Source organism: Engystomops pustulosus, chromosome 10 (genome assembly GCF_040894005.1).
Source record: "Engystomops pustulosus chromosome 10, aEngPut4.maternal, whole genome shotgun sequence".
NCBI classification, from domain to species: domain Eukaryota; kingdom Metazoa; phylum Chordata; class Amphibia; order Anura; family Leptodactylidae; genus Engystomops; species Engystomops pustulosus.
This window is the reverse complement of record NC_092420.1, coordinates 44539133-44563017: the sequence shown is the minus strand read 5'-3', so window position 1 is coordinate 44563017 and position 23885 is coordinate 44539133. Positions and strand designations below refer to the sequence as shown.

At 41.3% G+C, this 23885-nt stretch overlaps 1 protein-coding gene across 3 annotated transcripts in view; it reads left to right on the top strand.

The window, feature by feature from the left end:
• The window catches only part of DUSP12 (dual specificity phosphatase 12), a 119778-nt gene that overhangs the window by 24194 nt on the left and 71699 nt on the right, over window positions 1-23885 (top strand). The gene's annotated exons all lie outside the window — the stretch shown is intronic.

Genomic DNA, 23885 nt, shown 5'->3' with positions numbered 1-23885 from the left:
AACAGACACTAGAGAGGCAGGAAGGTGGGGTCACACTAGGAAATAAACAATACTGAGGGACAAACAACAGATACAGACAGACAAGCGAAGTCAAATAAACCGGGTCAAAACCAAGATGGTGGGAAAGGTACAGATTCGTATAGCAAATAGAATGGTCAGTAGGCAAAGCAGAAGTCAATACACAGAATAGCAAGAAACACAATGGCAAGAGCACTAGATACACTGCAATAACCAGCACCAGATGAAGGGCTGGGCAGAATATAAATCAGTAATGGACACTACCTCCAGCACTGACTGGCTCAGCCGTCCATCACTCAAACTGCAGCTGCTGGCAAAACGATAAAAGAGACACACCCAGCTTTCCTAGGATCAGAAATGCAGCACTGGGTGTGGTTTTCCAGCAAGAAGCCTGAAACCTGATCCCATCAGAACAATTTGCGAGTTCTGACAAATATATATATATATTTTTTTTTGCCTGAAAGACCCTATCCCACCCCCACTTCCCTCCAGCGGTTGAAGGCTGCTTTAAATACCCTTCGGTGTTTAACAGACCACGTATACCACATTACCAAGGACGGTTATCATAATTTTTCTCTAATCTGTCCTATTTAACTAAACTTCCGAAACCCTCTCTGTCTTATCCTCTTTTTCTTCTGCCTCCGACTGTTTGCATGGCAAACAAGATCAAACCTTGCCTCCCATTCCTTTACTTTAGGTGCCTCACCATCTTTCCAATGGTAGAGGATTAATTTCCTTGCTATGAAAAACCCTTTCAGTATATAGAGAATGATTTTTAATACCCCCCCCCCCCTTATACCCATTCTTGTGCCCAAGATACACACTCAACAGTAAATTAGATTCAAATATCAATTGTAATCTATCTACTACCTCCCGCCAATAAAGATGGAGTTTTGGGCATCTCCAAAGCATATGATTCAAATCAACACCTATTAGATCGCATCTAGGGCACTTTTCCTCGTCCATTTTCAAAAAATAATTTAAATATTTTAAAATATTGGGTGTAAAATGCCCCCTTCGGGGCAATTGAGTTGCAATGCAAGACATATTTTTGGTGTTTTTTAAAATCATATGCAAGAGACTTAGGCCTCCAATGGATGGACCTGTTCCTGAAAGTCGTCTTCTAATTGGCAGGCACTGAAGGCGTACCAGAGCTGGGTATAAAACAACCAATCGCCCACGTTGAATTGGAAGTCAGCAGACAGATCTTAATAAGACCTTAGATTCCTTCAACTACCTGGTGAATAAATAGAATCCCTTTACCCTGAAAAACCTTGTGACAAGACTGGGCCAAAGCCCATTTATTAAATCCCCAAATATCCTTTTAAACCCTAATTTACTTTTTATCCTCTCCCAAACCCACTGCATTAACCCTTTCAGGACCTGGCCCTTTTTTGTTTTTTCATTTTCATTTTTTACTCCCCATGATCAAAAATCCATAACTTTTTTATTTTTCCATGTACAGAGCTGTGTGACGGCCATTGTGATGCTAAAAAGTAACAAAGAAAATCCAGGACGGCTAATTCTCCCTTCTCTATCTGTGGGTACATTTTCTCTAATTTTATATGTGCCCTTTTTCCATTCCATATGATATCCCTTAACATAGAATCCAAAACCCAAAAAAATCTTCCTAGGAAAAATGACTGGACTATTTTGGAAAACCAAATAAAATCTGAGGTAACAGCATCATTTTGAAAATCACTATTCTTGCTGCTAGTGATAGGTTCATTCATTCTTCTCCAGACTACCATTTTCTCCCTGATCTTTTGTATAAGAGGTTTCACATTAAGCTCTATGTAATCTCTGGGTTCTTTACTTACAACCATCCCCAGATATCGCATCTTCTCCACCGCCATCAATTTATCCGAGGGATATGCAGACAGGAGGATTTCCTCCAGTTTATTTTTATACCTGAGAATCTACTGAACTTTTCTATCAACTCAATTACCACCTATATCCCCCGTTCTGATTAATCCGAAAACGGCAACATATCATTGGCATATAGCAAAAGTTTTATCTCCCTCTGTCCCCAGACAACCCCTTCTATCCCCTCAGACGCTTTAATGCTACATGCTAATGGCTCTTAAGCCACCGCGAATAACAGAGGAGACGGGGCGGGCAGCACTGCCCTATATAGCTGCCATCCTGCCGAGGCTCTTGCATTTACACTTATCCGGGCTGAGGCTTTGTTTGTAAAGCAACTTCACCCATTTAACAAACTGGGATGCAAATCCCATCCTTTCCAGGACCATCCAAATGTAGTCCCACTAGACTGGGTCAAAAGCCTTGACTGCGTCGAGGGAGACCACCACCCTTGTTCCCACATCCTCACAAAGATACTGTATCTGACTGATCTCCCCGGCATGAAGCCCGGCTGGTGAATGTTAACACATGTTTATTATTGAACGGTCATCAATATACAAATTATAGGTTTAGTGGTCATACAGATTTTAATTAATTTGATGAATATAGCAGTACATGTACTATCATCAATATTATCTAAACATGTAAAATGTCAACAAAATGCATTAGGAGAGAAAAATCTCCCCTTAGGGTACTTCCCCAGGTACTCAGCTAATATGGCACTATAGATAAATAATAAGAAGAAGAAAAGAAACCAAAAGAAAAAGTGGGAAAATAAATCTAATATTCTAGAGGGAAACTGTTATATGGACAAAGTCCTACAACCGGCAGAAGGAGGCTTCTTCAATTCCCGTATTTATGTAGTTGGTTTCAGCAGGTAAGTGGACTCCTCATAATTGGGGCAAGAGGTACGATTAGTGATCCATACTTAAGTTTAAGGGAAAGCTATTGTTTCTTATTAGGCCTTGTTCCCACATATGTCTTTCATAGTTGTAGCATTCGTTCAGATTTCCTATTATTGAACCTGGGTCAATATGGCTAAGAGATTTCCATTGTTTGGCAATCATGGCTCTTACCACTGCACATAGTCTACTGATTATCCATTTCTCTTTCTCCGAAAACCCCTTCATGTATATATCTAACAGGGCAATTGCAGGGCACGGTGGGGTATGGATATTCCGCATTTTTGAAATGAGATCAAAAGTAAAATTCCATTTATGTACCACTCGGTCACCGTTCCACCACATATGTAGGGTTGTTGCTGTGTCTGTGCACCCCCTCCAGCAGTATTCATTGGAATTTTTATTGAATTTTGCGTGTTTTTGGGGAGTTAAATACCATCTATTTGGAGTCTTAAACAGATTATCTATATGGTTTGTACATAGCAGATTTCTGTTTGAGTCACCTATTGCCTTCCTCCACTTTCACACGCAATCCCAATTCTTCCTCCCAGCTCAACACGTATGGGAGCTTACCCCTATTATATTGATCGGTAAGGTCCCTATATGCTGCTGAAGTGTCTCCTTTTGAACTGGAAGCCTTCATATGAGTGATGAATCCAAGCCTGTTACATACTGAATCCTCTGGGAGGTCTTTTACTAACTGCAATAGGGATCAATCCTATAGCATCAATCCTATTGTCCCCTGATTTCTTTGCTCTACATTTGGTTAGTATCTTTGCTTTCTGTCCCAATGTATATCTTTTAACATTAAGTTTATACAGCTCTTCCATATACTCCCTCAAAAATGTGGTTTGGAGTTTATTACGGGCTTTAATTAGGTTGGCTAATGTACTGGCATCTTTGGTTTCTTTATGTGTACTTTCTAAAACTTCGATTTTTTTTTTTTTTTTTTTTTTATTAAGTCGTTCATTATTATCACTTTTCCACTGCCTACTGTTTAGTTTTTGAAAGATCCCTCTAATGGTAGCTTTATCTGATCCTTCTCTGTGCTCTCTACTATATTTTTAATCTTTAATCCTATTTCTATATGGTGCAGTTAGAGTAATCTTATTTTCATTCTCCATCTGGGTCTGATTTTCCGAATCTGATTTATATAGAGTGAGAATCTAATAGGGGCATGAACGGACCAGACCGTTAGTAGGATTACTGCTTCTTTTATGCTGGATAGTGAATTTGTATCTACCAAGAAAAGATCCAGGCGGGAATAGCTTTGGTGAACCTTAGAGAAGAAGGTAAAATCTTTTTCATTCAAGTGTAAGTATCTCCATATGTCGTGATAGTTCTATTGATGGATTTCATTCGTAATACTAGTTGTATTTATTTCTGGATCTATTATGGAATTAAAATCTCCCCCGATAATTATTCCCCCCTGTTGCTTTTCCTTGATTTTTTTTGAATAGTTCCTTCGTGAATTTCTTCTGATTGCTGTTAGGGGCATAAACATTAACCAATGTAAAAACCTTGTTATTTAGATCACAGTTTAATATAATAAATCTACCATCCTCATCTTCGTCAATTTTATTTAATATGAAACGCATACTATTGTGGATTGCTATTAGGACACCACTTTTTTTCCTTTTATTACATGCATAGAGGATAGTGTTGAATTGACTGTTTTTGAATCTGTATATATCTTTTTGACCCAGTGTGTCTCTTGTAGGAATGCAATTTTACATCGTGAATTGATTATTTCTTTTAATACCAAAAACCTTTTCCTTGCTGAATTTAGCCCTCACATTGATACTATGTCGACACTCATATCTTACTGTTACATTTTTTTTTTTTCCTATCCCCATTTCATGAGAGTATGTTCATTCTCTCGTAGAAAGAGAAGGAAAAAAAGAAAGAAGAAAAAATTGAAATAACGTCCAGGAAGGATGCCATATAAGTCAGAAAATACTCGTTTCCAATTTACACAATTAATAGAAAAAGATACAGTCCTGGAATTCCTCTTCCAGGTTATAATGTGATATTGACAGGTGTATTGGATAGTCTATCTGTCAATATAGAGACGCTTCCGTTTTGCGGTTATGTATGTGCTCTAAACCATCCAGGATCCAATTTCTGCGGGACTTCAACACAAGTTGTTATCGACTCTTCTATGGGCCATCCCCATGATTTCACTAGATTTTCAGCTTGGCTCGCAGAATAACATATATGGGTTGTACTTTCATGTTCAAATATTAACTTTATTGGAAAACCCCATCTGTACCTTATGTTTTTGGCTTGCAGTGCAGTGCAGTGGTCACATTCTTGAATGCTCGTCTCTTAATCAGAGTCCCGGGAGAGATATCTTGTAACACCCGGATGTCCTTGTATTTCTCTGGCACAGTTTTCCTTGCATTGACTGCCTGGGTAAATTCTTCTTTAACGTGAAAGTAGTGGACCTTTGCTATGATGTCCCGTGAGGCATGGGCAGGTGCGGAAGCTGGTTTTTTTTATTCTGTGCGCCCTATCTATCATCAAGTCTGAGTCCGTTGCTTCAGGAAAATAGGCTTGCATCAGGTCCCATATGAAGACCACAATCTCTTGATCTTTAATATCCTCTGGGACACCTCTAAGGCGGATGTTATTGCGCCTAGAACAGTCTTCTAGCTCAAGAATCTTTAGTTCTTGTAACTCAGTTTTTTCCTGTTGTTTCCGTACAACCTCTATCAGCGCATTGCACGTATGGGTGATATTACTTGTCTCCTCTTCCACTTTTGCTGTCCTCTCTCCCAACTGTGCTACCTCAGATCTTATCTCCTTTGACAGCGATTTCATATCAGTATGTATTTTTTCATAGAATTTACCCATTATGCGTTCCATTGCGACCTTTATGTTGCTGCTGATTGCCACTCCGGGTGGGTCCAGGCTAGATGGAGACGTGAGCCCTTCAGTTCCTGCGGCAGGTTCTTTACACTGTGCGCCGTTGTCTTTTTGAGGTGTAGACATGTACGCATTCGTCTCTCCTTTATTCTTGTTTTTCCTCAAGCTTGGTGGATAATAGGATGTCATCTTTTCTACTTTCTTCGGGCTTTTTTTTTTTGATCTTCCCATAGAACAGTATATCAGTATTAATATTTATATGGCAGAACTATACCAGACATTCAGACAGGGATGGTAGGGAGAGAGTCATGCACATCCAACAGCTTACCACCTTCTTATCTCTGGGCAGTTGCAGATAATACTTACATAGTTAGAAATTAGTGTTTCCGACTGGTGAATGAACCACAGATCGTACAACTTTTTGCAATCTAATAAAGCTAATATTTTATGATCGGTATTCAGCAGTGAGATTGGTCGATACGAGTCAAATTCCAGTGGGCATTTTCCCTCTTTCAGGATCAAAATAATAATCGCCTCCCTCAAGGATTGAGGTAATAAACCTTCAGAGAATGAGTAATTATAAACTTTCAATAATACTTCGGTGGAATACCATCTGAGCCCACTGCTTTACCCTTGGTCAGATTTCTTAAAGACTCAGCTAATTCTTCCAAACTCAGGGGGCTCTGCAGGAGATCCTTCTCCTCTAAGCATAAGCAGGGAATAGGTACTGTAGCCAGTACTTCATTTATCTCCTTTTCTCCCAGAAGTTTTTTTCAAGGTGTATAATTTTTCAAAATGATGCCGAAACTCCTCTTATCTCATCCTGTATGAGCACTATCCGACCGTTTCTATCTTTAATAGCACCTATTTTATTCTTTTCGTTCTGATTTTTTTTTTTAACATATTTGCCAATTTTTCCATAGATGAATACTGGCCCAATATTGACATATTTGTCTGCTTTTTAGCCTCCCTAGTGGCCTTCTCCATGCAATATCTTCTCAATTCCTCCTGTGATTCAAACTATACCCGCCTATTCTCCTCAGTTGGGTTTTCCATAAATTGGCCCTCCAAATCTGTTAACTTCTTCTTCAACAACATATAACACTCTCTCTTCCCTTTTTTACAATACATGATCTTATCTCTTATTATTCCTCTCAGGTACGCCTTCAGTGCATCCCACACAACCCGGATGTCTCGCCCATATTTCTGCTAATAAAAAAAAAAAAAAAAATTCCATATCGTCCCCCATGACGGCCCCCTGGAGGTTGCTTCTCCTTCCTCTGTAGGGATAGGAAATTGAGAGTATTAAAGGCCCCACCCTCAACCTCCCACCAGTGTTTTTCCTGTCCCTACAGGGATAGGATTGAGAGTTAAACCTCTCTCTCCTCCAGGGGGGGGGGGGGGTGAGGTGGAATCTCGTAACCCTGGTGAGTGCCTGTTCCCCCGGGGCTTCCCTCGTCCGGCCTCTTTAGGGAGTCCTACTTGGGGTCCTCAGGCTCCTGTTGCCATCGGGCAGGTGCCGGCGGCTCTACGGCTCGGTCGCGGGTCCCCGGCAGCCGGCACATAGCGCCTCCTCAGTGCGCGACATCACGGGCCGCAGAAGATGACGTCAGACGCCGGCAGCATGTATAAGACCGCGGTGTAGTCGCTGTCTGCTAAGGTCTATGGGAACAAGATGGCAGAGGAGGCCAAAAATCGTTCCATATCCCTGGGTTCTGTGAGTAGAACGTTTGGCTGAACGCCAATGTTGCTGGCACTATATGCTGTGTTTGGGAGTCGGCTTTTTGATTATCCCCTTAAGGACGCAGGGTTTTTTTCGGCTCATTTCTCGCTCTCCAACTTCAAAACTCCATAACTTTTTCATTTTTACGTGTACAGACCTGTGTGAGGGCTTATTTTGTGCGTAACACATTTTAGTTTCCCGTAATGTCATTTATTTTAACATGCCGTGTACTGCGAAGCTGAAAAAAAATTCCAAATGTGGAAAAACTGAAAACGTTCTTGTGGGCTCAGTTTTTTCGACTTTGACTGTGCACTCAAAATAACACCTCAGCTTTATTCTTTGGTTCGGTACGATCGCGTTGATACCAAATTTATATAGGTTTTATTGTGTTTAATACATTTTCAAAAATTAAACGAATGTGTACAAAAAAGTAAAAAAAAAATTTTGCCATCTTCTGACGCTAATAACTTTTTCATACTTTGGTGCACGGAAATGTTTGAGGTGTCATTTTTTGCGAAATGACGGGACGTTTTCATTGCTACCATTATGAGGTCTGTGCGACATTTTGATCATTTTTTAATTTCATTTTTTATGTGATGTAAAAAGGTGTAAAAGTAGCATTTCGGACATTTGGGCGCCATTTCCCGCCTCGGAGGTCACCGCCGGCCGTAACCGTTTTTATATTTTGATAGATCGGGCGTTTTGGGACGCGGCGATACCTAAATGTTTGTGATTTTTACTGTTTATTATGTTTTATATCCGTTCTAGGGAAAGGGGGGTGATTTGAACTTTTAATATTTTATACATTTTTTTTATTTTTTAAACTTTTTTTTTTTTTTTTCACTATTTTTTAGACCATCTAGGGTACATTAACCCTAGATGGTCAGATCGTTCCTACCATATACTGCAATACTTCTGTATTGCAGTATATGGCATTTTTGCACACTATACCTTACAATGAGCCACAGGCTCATTGTAATGGATATGCAGAAGCCATGTATCCTCGGGTCAAACGAAGACCCGAGGCTACCATGGCAACCGTTCGCCGCCCCCCGACGATGTTCGGTGGCGCGGCGATCGTAACAAAGATGGTGGCGCCATCTAAAAAGGCAGGGCGGAACCAGATCCAGGGAACTGCGAAAGATATCCCAGAAAATATTCTCACGGGTGGAAGAAAATCTTCGCTCAATTTCGGCCATCCATCTGAAGGGCTCAGAAAATGTAGTGGCGGATCATCTCAGCAGATCTCAGATCCTTCCACACGAGTGGAGTCTGAACGAGGAGGTCTTTCAGGAGATCATTTCAAGATGGGGATTACCAGCCATCGATCTGTTTGCCTCAAGGAAGAACTGCAAGGTAGAGAGGTTCTACTCACTAAATCCAAGAGAGGCTCCTTCGGGGCTGGATGCATTCTCACAGGTCTGGAGCCAAGATCTGGTATATGCCTTTTCCCCAATCCCGTTGGTAAGCAAAGTGCTGCAGAAGCTATTGATCAGTCCAGCCAGTCTTATCCTGGTCGCACCTTTCTGGCCGACGAAGAGTTGGTTCCCAATTCTACAGAAGTTAGCAGTGGACCTTCCATCTATTCTTCCCGAGAGGCCAGACCTTCTACATCAGGGACCAGTCCTGCATCAGAACCCAGGGTTTCTAAAATTGGCAGCCTGGATCCTGAAAGCGCCTTCTTGAAAATGGACTATCATATAAGGTAATTAAAACCTTAAAAAATAGTAGGAAACCAGTAACTCAAACCATATATCTTAAAATATGGAAAAAGTTTTGTTCCTGTTCTAAGGATATGCCTAATCAGGATTCTCCTAATATATGTCAAATTCTTGATTTTCTACAGGACCGATTTGAAAAGGGGCTTTGACCTAGCACCTTGAAAGTCCAGGTCTCAGCCCTGAGTGCATTCTATGACACCGCACTTGCAGAACACAGGTGGGTTAAAAGATTTTTCCAGGCCTGTACACGTTTACGTCCTACTGTTAAAGAGTCATCTCCTCAGTGGGATTTATCTTTAGTCTTAGATGCCCTAACTGAGAGCCCTTTTGAACCAAATGACTCTAACAACATGCGTCTCTTGACTTTAAAGACTGCCTTCCTTATAGCCATCACATCGGCTAGAAGGTTAAGTGAGTTGCAAGCCTTGTCTATCTCTGAGGATAGAATTACGCTTAAGCTTGACAGGAATTTCTTGCCCAAGTTGTCTCTAATTTCCATAGGAATCAGGAGATTGTCTTACCAACATTTTGCCAGCATCCAAGAAGTCCAATGGAGGAGAAATGGCATCTGTTGGAAGTAAGGCGTACAGTGCTTAATTATCTTGAAGCATCTGGTCCTTGGAGAAGGGATTTAAATCTGTTCATTCAATTTGCAGGAAAACATAAAGGCAAGAAGGCTTCAAAAACCACAATTGGACGATGGATTACTGAAGCCATTAAACAATGCTACAAGGTCAAAGGTGTTCCCCTACTGCTTTCAGTCAAAGCCCATTCTACTAGGGCTATGTCTACATCTTGGGCGGAGCGAGGGGGAGCCTCTATTGAAGAGATTTGTGAAGCTGCCACATGGAGCTCAAATACTTCCTTTGTTAAGCACTATAGACTTAATGTTCTAACTTCCAGAGATCTGGCCTTCGCCGGAAAGTCCTTCAGGCTGTGGTCCCTCCCTGACTGGGCATAATTTGGTATGTCTCCAGGGGGCCGTCATGGGGGACGATATGGAAAAAAGGAATTAGTCCTCACCGGTAATTCAGTTTCCATAACTCCACCATGACGGCTCTGTTTTTCAGTCAATAGAAAATGGAACCTTGAACAGCAGAATACTGTAGAGGTAATAGTCGACACACTCAAAACGAGCAAATCAAGAAGAATCAGAGAAAAAAGTAGTGTGTCACTGACATGATTTGATTCAAAAAACATAACAAATTTTATTAATATTCAACACTGAACACAAAAATGCATATAAAATCAATTAAAACTGTACCAAAGTACATACAATTGTCTACCATGTTATGCACTATGGTTGTTGCAAAAACAAGACACCTCCTGAATGGGTGGTATCCACCCAAAACCACCCCTAAACAATGAAAAGACACATATAAAGTGCAAGTGCATCTGTCAAGCTGCCATGGAAGTAAGGTTTAAGTGAATTAATGCCTACAATGTAAACATGGTAAAAAGTCGATAAAGGTAATGGAGGCAAACCCTAGTACATATAACAAGTGACCTGGCAAACAAACCAGAGAAATAGCAGCATGCAGGCGGGGTGGTGGAATGATCAGGAGGTGGAGGGCTCGTGTTTTTCCCTCCCACTTGTATAAGAAGTTTTATGTTTTATCTATGTATGTGAAATTAACGTACTAAATAAATTTGAGTTGGATCCTATACTGGTGTAGTTATTTGATAAACACTGGTGGGAGGTTGAGGGTGGGGCCTTTAATACTTTCAATTTCATGTCCCTACAGAGGAAGGAGAAGCAGGGGGCCGTCATGGTGGACTTATGGAAACTGAATTACTGTGAAGCAAACCGGAGAGTGGTCTGATAAGGCCCTAGCTGCAAATGTTATTCCCTCTACGAATTCCTTTCTAATCTCATTTCCTAGAACCAAATCTAAAGAGACTCATGTGACTTGGAATAGCACGTGAAGGCTCTCCTACCCGGTTTCTTTCTCCAAACATAATAGTACCCCAGGTACTATATATCAGTCTACCAAATAGTGTCTGTCTGCGGTGCTTTATAGGGGTAGGGTATTCCACCCTTCGTTCTATCCAGCCCTTCATTTATTACGTGATTAAAATCAAAAATATTAGGACCCCTTCATACTTTTTAATTGGTTCACAATATTGACAAGAAGGAAAAAAATTTTTGAAGAAGGATCCCGCTGCAGACTTGTTCTTAAAATATCAATCCAAAAATTTTATTTCCAACATACGATAAAATATGCAGACAGGCTGATAAAGATCATGGAAAGGCACACAAGAAGAAATCAGGCAAAGCCTACGCGTTTCGATAAAGTCTTACTCATGGCTGAACACATTGTTTAGTGTTTCCTGTTAAAAAGCCCTTTCAAACCGGAAGCCAAGCTGATCACCTGAGAAACGTACAGGTGAACAGGCTATCAAGCCCGGAACGAAAGGGTAAAGAACAAGCCGATATAATAGAAATTACATGTAAATATTTATAAAAACATTCTTATAGTTGAAACATTGTTATCAAACATTATAATCCAATATCTATACCAGTTCGTTGAACACAATGGGGCAGATTTACTTACCCGGTCCATTCGCGATCAAGCGGCAAGTTCTCTAAACAGGATTCGGGTCCGGACGGGATTTATTAAGGTAGTTCCTCCGCCGTCCACCAGGTGGCGCTGCTGCGCTGAAAAGCATTGGAACGCGCCGGAATACACCGAGCTGGACCAGGTGAAGGTAAGCGCTTCCCAAGCGACACATTTTCGGTTTTTAAATGCGGCGGTTTTTCCGAATACGTCGGGTTTTCGTTCGGCCAGTAAATGACCCCCAATGTGTGTTTTACGTGTGACACTCAATAAAAATACATTAAATCCTGTAGTTTATTCAGGCCAAGTGGTACTCTTGTTTCTAATGTAAAAATCCAGAAAGCTTCTCTGTTGAGAAGCTTTCTTTTGATCTCCCCCTCTTCTTGGTTTAAAAACTTTTTCTATTGCCTGGCATGTAAATGAACTACAATCCCCAGCATGTGTGTCTCTGAAATGCTTTGATACCGCTGATATGTTTACTGCATTGGAATTGTCTACATCTGACAAGTGTCTTCTTACTCTTGTTTTTAATGTATTTGTGGTATAGCCCACATATTGGGGCAGATTTACTTACCCGGTCCATTCGCGATCCAGCGGCGCGTTCTCTGCGCTGGATTCGGGTCCGGCCGGGACCATCGGAACGCGCTGGAGTTCACCGAGCCGGGCTGAGTGAAGGTAAGTGCATGCTCCGCGACAGATTTTTTTTTTTTTAAATGCGGCGGTTTTTCCAAATCCGTCAGGTTTTTGTTCGGCCACGCCCCCCGATTTCCGTTGCGTGCATGCCAGCGCCGATTCGCCACAATCTGATCGCGTGCGCCAAAGTCCTGGTGCAATTGAGGGGAAATCGGCGCAAATCGGAAATATTCGAGTAACACGTCGGGAAACCGTGAATCGGGCCCTTAGTAAATGACCCCCATTGTGTTTTGCACATCCTACACAACAGATACACAACATACAGAGTGTTGCAGTTAATGTGTTGTCGTATTTTGTACTGCTTCCCCGTAATAGCTGATTCTACATATTTTGAAGGGGACATGTATTTACAACATTTGCACACACTGTGCCCCGTGAGCCAGTGAGTTTTTTTGACGTCGTCACTGCAGAAAAAACTCGGTGAAAGCTGCATGCCTAATGTAGGTGCTCTTCTGGCTACAAAATTTATCTTAGTGTCCAGGATATTTGCTAGCTTGGCATCAGTTTGCAAGATAGGAATATGTTTTTTAATAATATTTGTCACTTGATGAAATTGAGGACTATACTTTGTAGAAAAGACAATAGGGGATTTCTTATTCATCTCTTGTCCTGACAATGTTTGTAATTGTTGTTTATCTTTTTGGACAAGGTCCGTTCTGGGGATATCTGAAACTATCTTACTAGCTCTTTGTAACATCCAAGTGGGATATTTTCTATTTTTTAAATTTTTGCATATTTTAACTTGTTCCTTTTTATAGCAGAGTTCTTCTGAACAATTCCTTTTTGCTCTGATCAGCTCACCAACAGGTATATTTTTAATTACAGATTTTTGATGACATGAGTCCGCTCTCAAAATGTAATTGGTGGCTGTAGGTTTGGCATAGGGGAAGATGTACACTACATTTCTGCTGGTTAAGATTATGTCCAAAAAATTGATATACTGTTTGTGAAAGGAAAAAGTAAACTTAAGATTCATGGTGTTTGAATTGATATAATCTATAAAATGTGCTATATTTTGTTGTGGGCCTTTCCAACTAAGTAGCTGATCATCTATAAAACGCCCGTACCATTCTATCTGATCTAGATGCGGGTTAAGATGTGTAAATAGAAATAACCCTTCCCATCTGGCCATATATAGATTTGCTAATGAGGGGGAACACTCCACCCCCCCCCCCCCTTGAAGCTCCACATATTTGTAGAAAATAACAGCCATCAAAAACAAAGTAGTTAAACGTTAGCAAGAATTCTACCGCATCCACCAAGAACCGCTTAATGGGTGCAGTATAATTTCTATTTTTTTCCAACATGTATGACAAACTCTGCAACGCTATGCCATGTTTTAAAGACGGATACAGACTGACTACATCACATGTAAGCCTTGTGTGCCTTTCCATGATCTTTATCAGCCTGTCTGGATATTTTATCGTATGTTGGAAATAAAATTTTTGGATTGATATTTTAAGAACCAAGTCTGCAGCGGGATCTCAAATTCCAGGGTAGCATCTTAACCATTATAAGTCAGAAAGTTAATTAAGTACTTGCTCTTTACTTTAAATATTTTGTGTTCCTGCTTTGTATTTTTACTTCAAAATAAGATATGTGCAGTGTACAGAGGAATTTTTTTCTTTTTTTTTTTTTTAAACTTTAATCCGGCTCTCCAATGGTCTGAGAGGATGTAAAAAGTTTGGGGACCCCTGGTCTAAGGTATCTTAACCCTAGACTCCTCTTGCAGCACCTTTTCCAACTGGGGCGGTGTTTGCCTCAGATCTTCATAGCCTTTCCCACCCACTCATTAGCTTCCTCTGTCCTTTGACAGACAGATAAGAATAAGAAAAGGATAAGAAAAGGAATATACAGCCCCTTTTTCTCAATTTTTTTTTTACACTAGAATAGCTACCGTATGTACTCGGCTTATACACGAGTCAATAGTCAGCCCAGCACTTATTAAAGAAAAAAAAACTTACTCACCCTCCGGTGGCCCCAATGTCCTCTTCTGTCTTCTATCTTCTTCTGTCTTCTCTCTTGGGTAACATCCCGCAGGGCGCCGCCATGTTCTTCTCCTGGGAAGAACATAGCAGCGCCCTGAAGAAGATAGAAGACAGAAAAGGACACGCGCTAACATTAGGGGAGCAGCGCTGCGCATCGGGGCCACCGAAGGGTGAGTATATAAGTTTTCTTTTTGTTTTTTAGTGCTGGGCTCGCTGTATGCTAGTGGGGGCAGGCTGGGCTGGCTGTATTCTAGTGGGGGAAGGCTGGGCTGGCTGTATACTAGTGGGGGCAGGCTGGGCTGGCTGTATACTAGTGGGGGCAGGCTGGGCTGGCTGTATACTAGTGGGGCCAGGCTGGGCTGGCTGTATACTAGTGGGGCCAGGCTGGGCTGGCTGTATACTAGTGGGGCCAGGCTGGGCTGGCTGTATACTAGTGGGGGCAGGCTGGGCTGGCTGTATACTAGTGGGGGCAGGCTGGGCTGGCTGTATACTAGTGGGGGCAGGCTGGGCTGGCTGTATACTAGTGGGGGCAGGCTGGGCTGGCTGTATACTAGTGGGGGCAGGCTGGGCTGGCTGTATACTAGTGGGGGCAGGCTGGGCTGGCTGTATACTAGTGGGGGCAGGCTGGGCTGGCTGTATACTAGTGGGGGCAGGCTGGGCTGGCTGTATACTAGTGGGGGCAGGCTGGGCTGGCTGTATACTAGTGGGGGCAGGCTGGGCTGGCTGTATACTAGTGGGGGCAGGCTGGGCTGGCTGTATACTAGTGGGGGCAGGCTGGGCTGGCTGTATACTAGTGGGGGCAGGCTGGGCTGGCTGTATACTAGTGGGGGCAGGCTGGGGGGGTCTGTGATCAATGCATTTCCCACCCTCAGCTTATACTCGAGTCAATAGGTTTTCCCAGTTTTTGGTGGTAAAATTGGGGGTCTCGGCTTATACTTGGATCGGCTTATACTCGAGTATATACGGTAGCTTGTTTTTTCTGAACTTCATGGGGATAGTCCGGGAAGATCATAATAGATGCATTATTGTGTTGCATATGGTCTTTAGATCTGGCGGCCTTAAGGATATTATTCCTATCCCTAGGTGATAGGAGTCATACCAGGATACCCCTGGGGTGCGAACCCACCGCACAGGTCCTCGCTGCAACCTGATGGGTTCGATCCACCAGAAATACCCTGGTCCGAACCTCCTCTGAGAACACAGTCTTCAGCCATCATGAATTAAAGCTAGTTATGTTACTCCCTTCCGAGCACTCTGGAAATCCTACAATAGGAAGATTATGTCTTGAACGATTTTCCAGGTCCAGCAATTTCTGGTGGACTTCTCTCTTTTTTCCAGACTTTTAATTCTTTTTTCCAGATCTGATGGTGTATCCTCTATCTTCCCAACTCTCTCCTCTACTGCCTCTTTATTGGAATTTTAAGTCATTCAAATCTTGTCTAATAAATTCCACTGAACATTTCAAACCTCCAATTTCTTTTAGCACATGGCCCACTGCGGTGAGACATTGCAATATCTGGGAAGAGATGTCCTTAAGAGAAATCTCTGCATCGGATCCTTCACCTCCTCCAATACTATCTTCAACATTAGATTTCTTCAAGGACACATCACTTATTCCCTGCACTGCACCTAGGCCCTTTTTTCCCCTCTCCCTCCTTTTTCCCTTTACCCTGAGTGCAAAAAATCTTTCCATTTTACCATCTTTTTTTTTTTCTCCCCAGGGGAACTTCCCACATCAGATAACTGGGATTTATTGGTGGTTTTTAACTGCTTTCTATTGCCCATTTTTCCTTAGACAAAATTAACACAATCGAAAAAAGTATTATACAATTAGATGCCTTTTTACACCTAAATAACATTGATTGTTATGCTATATAGGATTCTTTCCCCTAAATCCCTTCCTCATCCAATCCCTACCCTTCCTTGGTTGAACTTGATGGACAAGTGTCTTTTTTCAACCGTATAAACTATGAAACTATGAATTCCACAATATAAATGTTAGATTCGTTAACCTCCACTTGTAGTAGTTACATAAGCAGCCTAACCAAAAATTATTAATGCTTGTCGATTAAAGTCAACGATTATAGTTATCAGATACCCTTCATATCAACACGTGTCAATTATAAAAATAAAAAACACATAAATCACTTGCTGTTAGTACGTCACTTAAGAGCTGGTTTTTAAGATCAAATGTTCATATCTAAATACAAGATCAAGCAGTTTGAGGTTTAGTACAAGTCAAATAAAGGGCAGTACAGTCACCAATTATTTCAATCAGGATGTTAATAGCGGAATACAAAGTCGAGAGCAGAAGATATTAAAGGATGACCGCTCAAGTTAGAGGTACAGCTGTTCAAACACGTTAGGGGTTAGTAAGGATCAGCCAAGAAACACATATAGTCTATAACTATTTCAACCCAGATGTTAATAGCTGGATACAGAGTTAGAAGACGAGGATATTAGAGTCAAGCTGCGCTAGATTGCTTGAGGTAAGTAAGAATCCAATAAGGAGTGCATACAAACTCTGGCTATTCCAACCCAGATGTTAATAGCTGGGTGTGGTATTAGGAGTCGCTGACTGATCCGGCTCATATGCTAATAGCAGGTACCTGCCATATCCAATTTAGCAAACACAATCATTTGTGCTTCTACACAGGTACTAGGATCTCTCACCCTCCTGTTGCTGGGTGACACAGCTACAACGTGGAGCAACGTAGAGCAGCATTGATCTATTTAGATGAAAGTCTCCAGCTTAAAAATTGCTATTCTTTGCGGGTCCAAGGTGGACAGATTGATCAGGCCTTGCTGCTTCCCCAAGCGCCAGACTTTGGGTACATTCACACGGCCGTCTGTGGAGATTTATGTGAGGCTGCAAATTTGCGGCCACATAAACGTCACCTTTGACGGCAATGGCAGCCCAGTGGCGGTATGGTGCCACACATGTGTGGCACTGTTTCACGCTGTACACGGGGGAAAGATAAAGCATGCTCTATCTTTCTCCATTTGGGCGGGCGGGTCTATGGAGGGGCATATGGCTGTGTGAATGTACCCTTAAAATGTCCATTTAATAAGAGCCTTCTTGTGTTCTAACGATGAGGAGACGTTACGTACAATGATTGCTTGATTTGTATCTTTAATATAATATAGGGGCATTAGATATTTTTGGTGCCTCATCAGCCTATATGTGACGAGTGGTGCCAGCTAAATCACTCAGGTTCTTTGAAGGCAGAGAGCAGGTTTACTGAGACCCTGCCGGCTCCCTTCCTGTCGGATCCAGTCATTGAGCTGCAAGGTTTTTGACACCCATAGTTTATAAAAACTACATTTCTGCTGTGCTCTGAAGCCAGCAGAATTGATGTCTTCTCATCCCGTCTGCCTGCTTCAGAACTGCTGCTGCGTCAGGGAAGCAGGTAAAGGTTAGATTTTTTTTTCCACAAAGTTCTTTGGCCCGGGATAAGGTGTTTTGCAGCCCAGTGGTTGGGGAATGATAAGTTTTGTGATCCCTCTGTTTACCATAGCAATCACTGCTACTGCTCGTGAGAGGGGTTCTGTCATACAGCAATAATGATGGTGGTGACTGTATCCTTCAAGCCTTTTACATTTTTGTAGAAATATAGAGAAGAATTATTACACCATCCCCCAGCAGGTACAGATGTTGGTATGGACCTGAACATTTGAATTTAAATTCTGATGTGTTTAGGGTACATTCGGACAGCCGTTACAGGGGCAGTAATCTGGTTGCATGATTTTTGACTAGATGACTGCCCCCCATAGACTATGGCCCCCAGTTATGGTGCGTTGAGCATAGGGTGTGTTACGGCACCGTGACCAAGGTTCATTTTGCGGCTGCAAGATCTGAGCCGAACCAGCATCAGGAAAGACTGGGTGCTGGCTGTGACTGATAGCCGGCACCCCATTGTAACACCCGTGATCGGAGTTGTCTCCGATCGCGGGTGCTTAACCCGTTAAATGCCGCGGTCAGCGCGACCGCGGCATCTAACATGCATCTGTGGGGTATTTCCCCCACGATCGGCCCCCCCGAACCGTTTTCGGGGGGCGCCGATCGTTGCTATAGCAACTCTGGGGTCCGATCTGGACCCCAGAGTTACTTGCAAGAATTGCCGGTAAGATGGCGTCTGTGACTTCATCTTACTGGCACAGTGCCAGCCTATGCAAGTGTATAGGCTGACACTGATAATATTCTGCAATACATCAGTATTGCAGAATATTATCATGAACAAGCAATCAGATGATTGCTTGTTCATGTCCCATGGTATAAAAGTGAAAAAGTAAAAAATAAAAGTCATAAATCACTAAAAATGCCCCAAACCCCCAAAACATATAAAGAGACATATAACTAAAAAAAAAGTCTAAATCATAACACAAACCCCACATATATAGTATCACCGCGTCCGTAACAACCCGTAGAATAAAAGCAAATCATTATCGAACCCCCACGATAAACGCCGTAAAAAAAAACTGTTATAAACCCTCCAAAAATTATGATTTTTAGCTATTCAATCCCACAAAAAATGCTATAAAATGTGATAAAAAAAACCATATGTACTCCGACATGATACTGGTGCAAAGTACAACATGTCCCTCAAAAAACAAGCCATCAACCAGCTCCGTAGCCAAAAAAGTAACAATGTTATGCCACTTGGAAGACGGCAATACATAAATGATAGATTTTTTTCCCCCACATTAGGGTTTTGTTTGACAAATTTAGTAAAACGTAAGAAAATATATTCATGTCTGGTATCCCCGTAATCGTATCAACCCATAGAATAAAGATAACATGATTATTAGTCTATACGGTGAACACCAAAAAAAAAAAAAAAAAAGTAAAAAATCCAGTACAGAATTGATGCTTTTCTACTCCTGCCCTCAAAAAAAAGTTCCTAAATTTTCAACAATTGGTGATACCAACCCCAAAATGGTAACAATGGAAAAAGCATCTCATCCCGCAAAAAAAATGCCATCACATGGCCCAAATAACGGAAAAGCGAAAATGTTATAGCCTTCAAAAGGGGGCAATGAGGAAACAAATGCTGGCAGCTGCAGGGCCCTCCTTCCCTTCTGCACCTCGCTGTGCGCCCATAAAACAAGTCACAGCCACATGTGGGGGGTCTTTATACTCAGGAGAAATTGCAGAACAAATTTTATGGTGGGTTTTCTCTTTTTATATTTTGGAAATGTGTAAATTTTAGGGTTAAATGAACGTATAAGGGAACAATATGACCATTCTAAATTTCACCTCCATTTTGATTCAATTACTATGAAGATCTCAAGGGGTTAACAATCTTCGTAAAAGCTGTTTCTGATAGCTTGAGGGGTGCAGATTTGAAAATGGGTTGGTTATATAGGGGGTTTTGATGCTAAATATGTAAAATTTCATTCAAAACTGTTTTTACCCCCAAAATAGTCAATTCTGAAAATCCGGAAAAGCAATACAGGCGGTCCCCTACTTAAGGACACCCGACTTACAGACAACCCATAGTTACAGACGGACCCCTCTGCCCACTGTGACCTCTGGTGAAGCTCTCTGGATGCTTTAAAATAGTCCCAGATTGCAATAATCAGCTTAAAATTGTCTGCAATGAAGCTTTATTGATAATTCTTGGTCCTATTACAGCAAAAAAATTTGAAACTCCAATTGTCACTGGGGCAAAAAAAAAAATTGTCGGGAACTACAATGATAAAATATACAGTTTCGACTTACATACAAATTCAACTTAAGAACAAACCTACAGTCCCTATCTTGTATGTAACCCGGGGACTGCCTGTATTCTATTTGTAAGCCGTGTGACATCAAAATAAATTATCCAAACATTTCAGAAATTATGAAAATGTAAAATAGACAAATGGGAAATTTTATTCAGCAACTTATTTAGGTGGTAAATCTATCTGCCTGAAAACGCAATGATTTTGAATTTCGAAAATGGCAAATTTTTCAAAAAAATGTATCATATTCTTTTTTTTGTAAATAAACGCAAAACTTATCTGCCAAAATTTACCACTAAAATGAAGTACAACATGTGGGGAAAAAACAATCTCAGAATCGTTTTGATATGTAACAGTGTTCAAAAGTTATAACCATATAAAGCGAAGCAAGTCAGAATCCAAAAAATCGGGCTGAGCCTTAAGCTACAAAATGGCTGCGTCCTTAAGGGGTTAATAAAAAGAATTAATTAAATAAAAAGTGTGTTTATTTAGTGTTTTTAACTTTTTTTCTTTACTTTTAGAGGATGGCTAATCAGCGCTGCCCACCTGTGATGTCATTGGAGGGCGCCAATCAGTTGCCATGACAGCTGGGAGAGTTTTTTTTTTAAAAATCTAGAAATTAACAAATAAAATCATAAACATTGTCGCATCCCAAAATGTCCGTCTATTAAAATATTAAAACAAGTATTTCAAGCGGTGAAGAATGCAAGTATAAATAGTACCCAAATGTTTGTATAATTAGTGTTTTAAAATGTTGTTACATTTTTGAAAATGGTATCAATGACTTTGTCATCTCGTCTGTGATGAATCCCCACTCGCAAGTCCAATCACAGGGTGCACCTACTTTATGTAACCCTTAAGCTCCCTGAATGTAACCCTTAAGCTCTGCCCACTTACACGAAATGTCATCCCTTTACTAAATTTACTCCCAAGCACCCAGACCTACTCCCTGCCACCACCCACTAATTACTTATACTAAGAAGGCCATAGGCATCTCAACCACACAGACAATGCACACTGATGATTCACACAGAACATTCAATCACTACATAAACTATGTTAACCCCGGCGCAGAGGTATAAGGGATGTATGAAGAGGGCTCACGGGCTGAGTCCTCTTCATACAGAGGTGGGGGTTTTTGCATTTTGCACAAAACCCCCACCGCTAATAACCGCGGTCGGTGCTTGCACCGACATCTTTTTTTCGATCGCCACGCCCCCGAACGTCATCGGGGGGCGGCGATCGGTTACCATGGTAGCCTCGGGTCTTCTTTTGACACGAGGCTACATGGTTTATGCAGGTTCGTTACAATGAGCCAGTGGCTCATTGTAATGTATGACCTGCAAAAATGCCATATATTGCAATACGGTAGTATTGCAGTATATGGTAGAAGCGATTTGACCATCTAGGGTTAATGTACCCTAGATGGTCTAAAAAATAGTGAAAAAAAAAAAGAAAAAAAAGTTTAAAAAATAAAAAAAATTAATAAAATATTAAAAGTTCAAATCACTCCCCTTTCCCTAGAAAGGATATAAAACATAACAAACAGTAAAAATCACAGACATATTAGGTATCGCCGCGTCCCAAAATGCCCGATCTATCAAAATATAAAAACGGTTACGGCCGGCGGTGACCTCCGAGGCGGGAAATGGCGCCCAAATGTCCGAAATGCGACTTTTACACCTTTTTACATAACAACATAAAAAATGATCAAAATGTCGCACAGACCTCAAAATGGTAGCAATGAAAACGTCACCTCATTTCGCAAAAAAACAATGACCCCTCACACATCTCCTTGCACCAAAGTATGAAAAAGTTATTAGCGTCAGAAGATGGCAAAAAAATTTTTTTCTTTTTTGTACACATTCGTTTAATTTTTGAAAATGTATTAAAACACAATAAAACCTGTATAAATTTGGTATCACCGCGATCGCACCGAACCAAAGAATAAAGTAGGCGTGTTATTTGGAGCGAAGAGTGAAAGTCGTAAAAACTGAGCCCACAAGAACGTGACGTTTCAATTTTTCCACATTTGGAATTTTTTTTTCAGCTTCGCAGTAGACGGCATGTTAAAATAAATAACATCACGGGAAAGTAAAATTTGTTACGCACAAAATAAGCCCTCATACAGGTCTGTACACGTAAAAATGAAAAAGTTATGGATTTTTGAAGTTGGAGAGCGAGAAATCAGCCGAAAAACCCTGCGTCCTTAAGGGGTTAAAGAACCTGGTAATGTAATCCCTTCGGATACTTAGATTCTCTAAGGCTGCAAGCAGAGGCTTATCGTGGTTGACACCTAAATATGCATAAGGTACAATACACTCAAAACATAAACTTGTCAGATTAAAAGGAAAATGTTACAAAACCATAAATACAGTACATACAAACAGTTATGAGCTAAAGAAACAAAATACCTTTATTTTGTGAGAAAGATTTTGGCTGGGGAACACAGCATGGAGATCTTGGCAGCCTTCTAATGATGGGTGTTCCCAAGAATGACGAGGCCTTCTTCCAGATTCACTCATTTAAACCCCCTGGCTTTGATGTCACTGAGAAGGGAAGATCTTTATTTCTTCCTCCCTCCAGAGAGGTACCTTCTGTGTCTGTTTTTTTTATCCCATAACTTTTTGATTGGATGGTGGCACAGCCATTGCTTCCAGTCATCACGTTAACTCACTACCTCACCCCATAACCAACTCGGGGTGTCTAGGCCTAACATTGGATTCCTACAATGCAGGCTGCTGGTGTTTCTCGAGCATTTTATTCTCCCCTGTAAATGAGGACCCATTATTATGAATTATGTCCTTGTTATGGGACAGCTGCGCTATCCCTTTGTCTTGTTCTGGTGGGAAAGCAACACAAAAGCCTTCTCTTCTTTCATCTCTCCATCTCAGTTGATGGGCTTGCAAATGTGTGAATACTCACACTTTGTGTATAAACAGACCTCCTCCCAACCTTTAGTCACAAAGAGGCTGCAGCTCTACCAACTGAGCTATTCAGTTTTCTGGACAGCTCCAGTGCTGATCCTTGGCCTAGTTCTTGATCTTCCAGTTTCTAGTTCCTGTTTCCCTGGCTTTGCTCCACCCCTTCCTTGTTGGACCTCATATTTAAACTCAGCCTTACCTACACTTCCTTGCAAGATTATGTGCTTCCAGCCTGTAGTCTAGCGTGTCTCCTTCTCTTCTGCGACTGACTTCTCTATTGTGCAATGACCACCAGCTTCCTCCTGACTACGATACCTGCCTGCTCCTCTGTACTGCTAAGCTTCTCCCGTGTGCTGACCTCTGGCTTTACCGACTAGGATACCTGCCTGCAATACCCAAGTTGCAACACTTAGACTCCAAATACGGACCCAGATTGTTACACGGGCCTTCCTGGCAGGCTGTACAGAGTAATTACCATTTTGTTCTGCTAAAAGGAGTTTCATGTCTATATTGTACTTTAGTGGAACATTAAATAGGCCACCACTCAAAAATGAAAAATAAAAAAGTAAGCAAAAGGAAAAGAAACTGGTAGAACTGGTGTAATATTATCACACCATCCCACAAACAAACCTTACACATGGCTGTACACTAAAATATTAAAAAGTTACAGGTAAAGGTACAACAGCACATCGAAAGCTGTAAAAATAGTGTGTGTGTGTGTGTGTGTGTGTGTGTGTGTGTCGGTTTTTGTTTTTTGCCATTTCTTCCACATTTGGAATTTTTTTCCAAGCTTCCTTGTACATGGCACTGAATAATCAATAGTACCACTAAAAAATGCTTTTGTCCCTAATATAGCTTTGTAAATGAAAAAATAAAGTTATGACTTGTGGAAGGTGTTGAGTG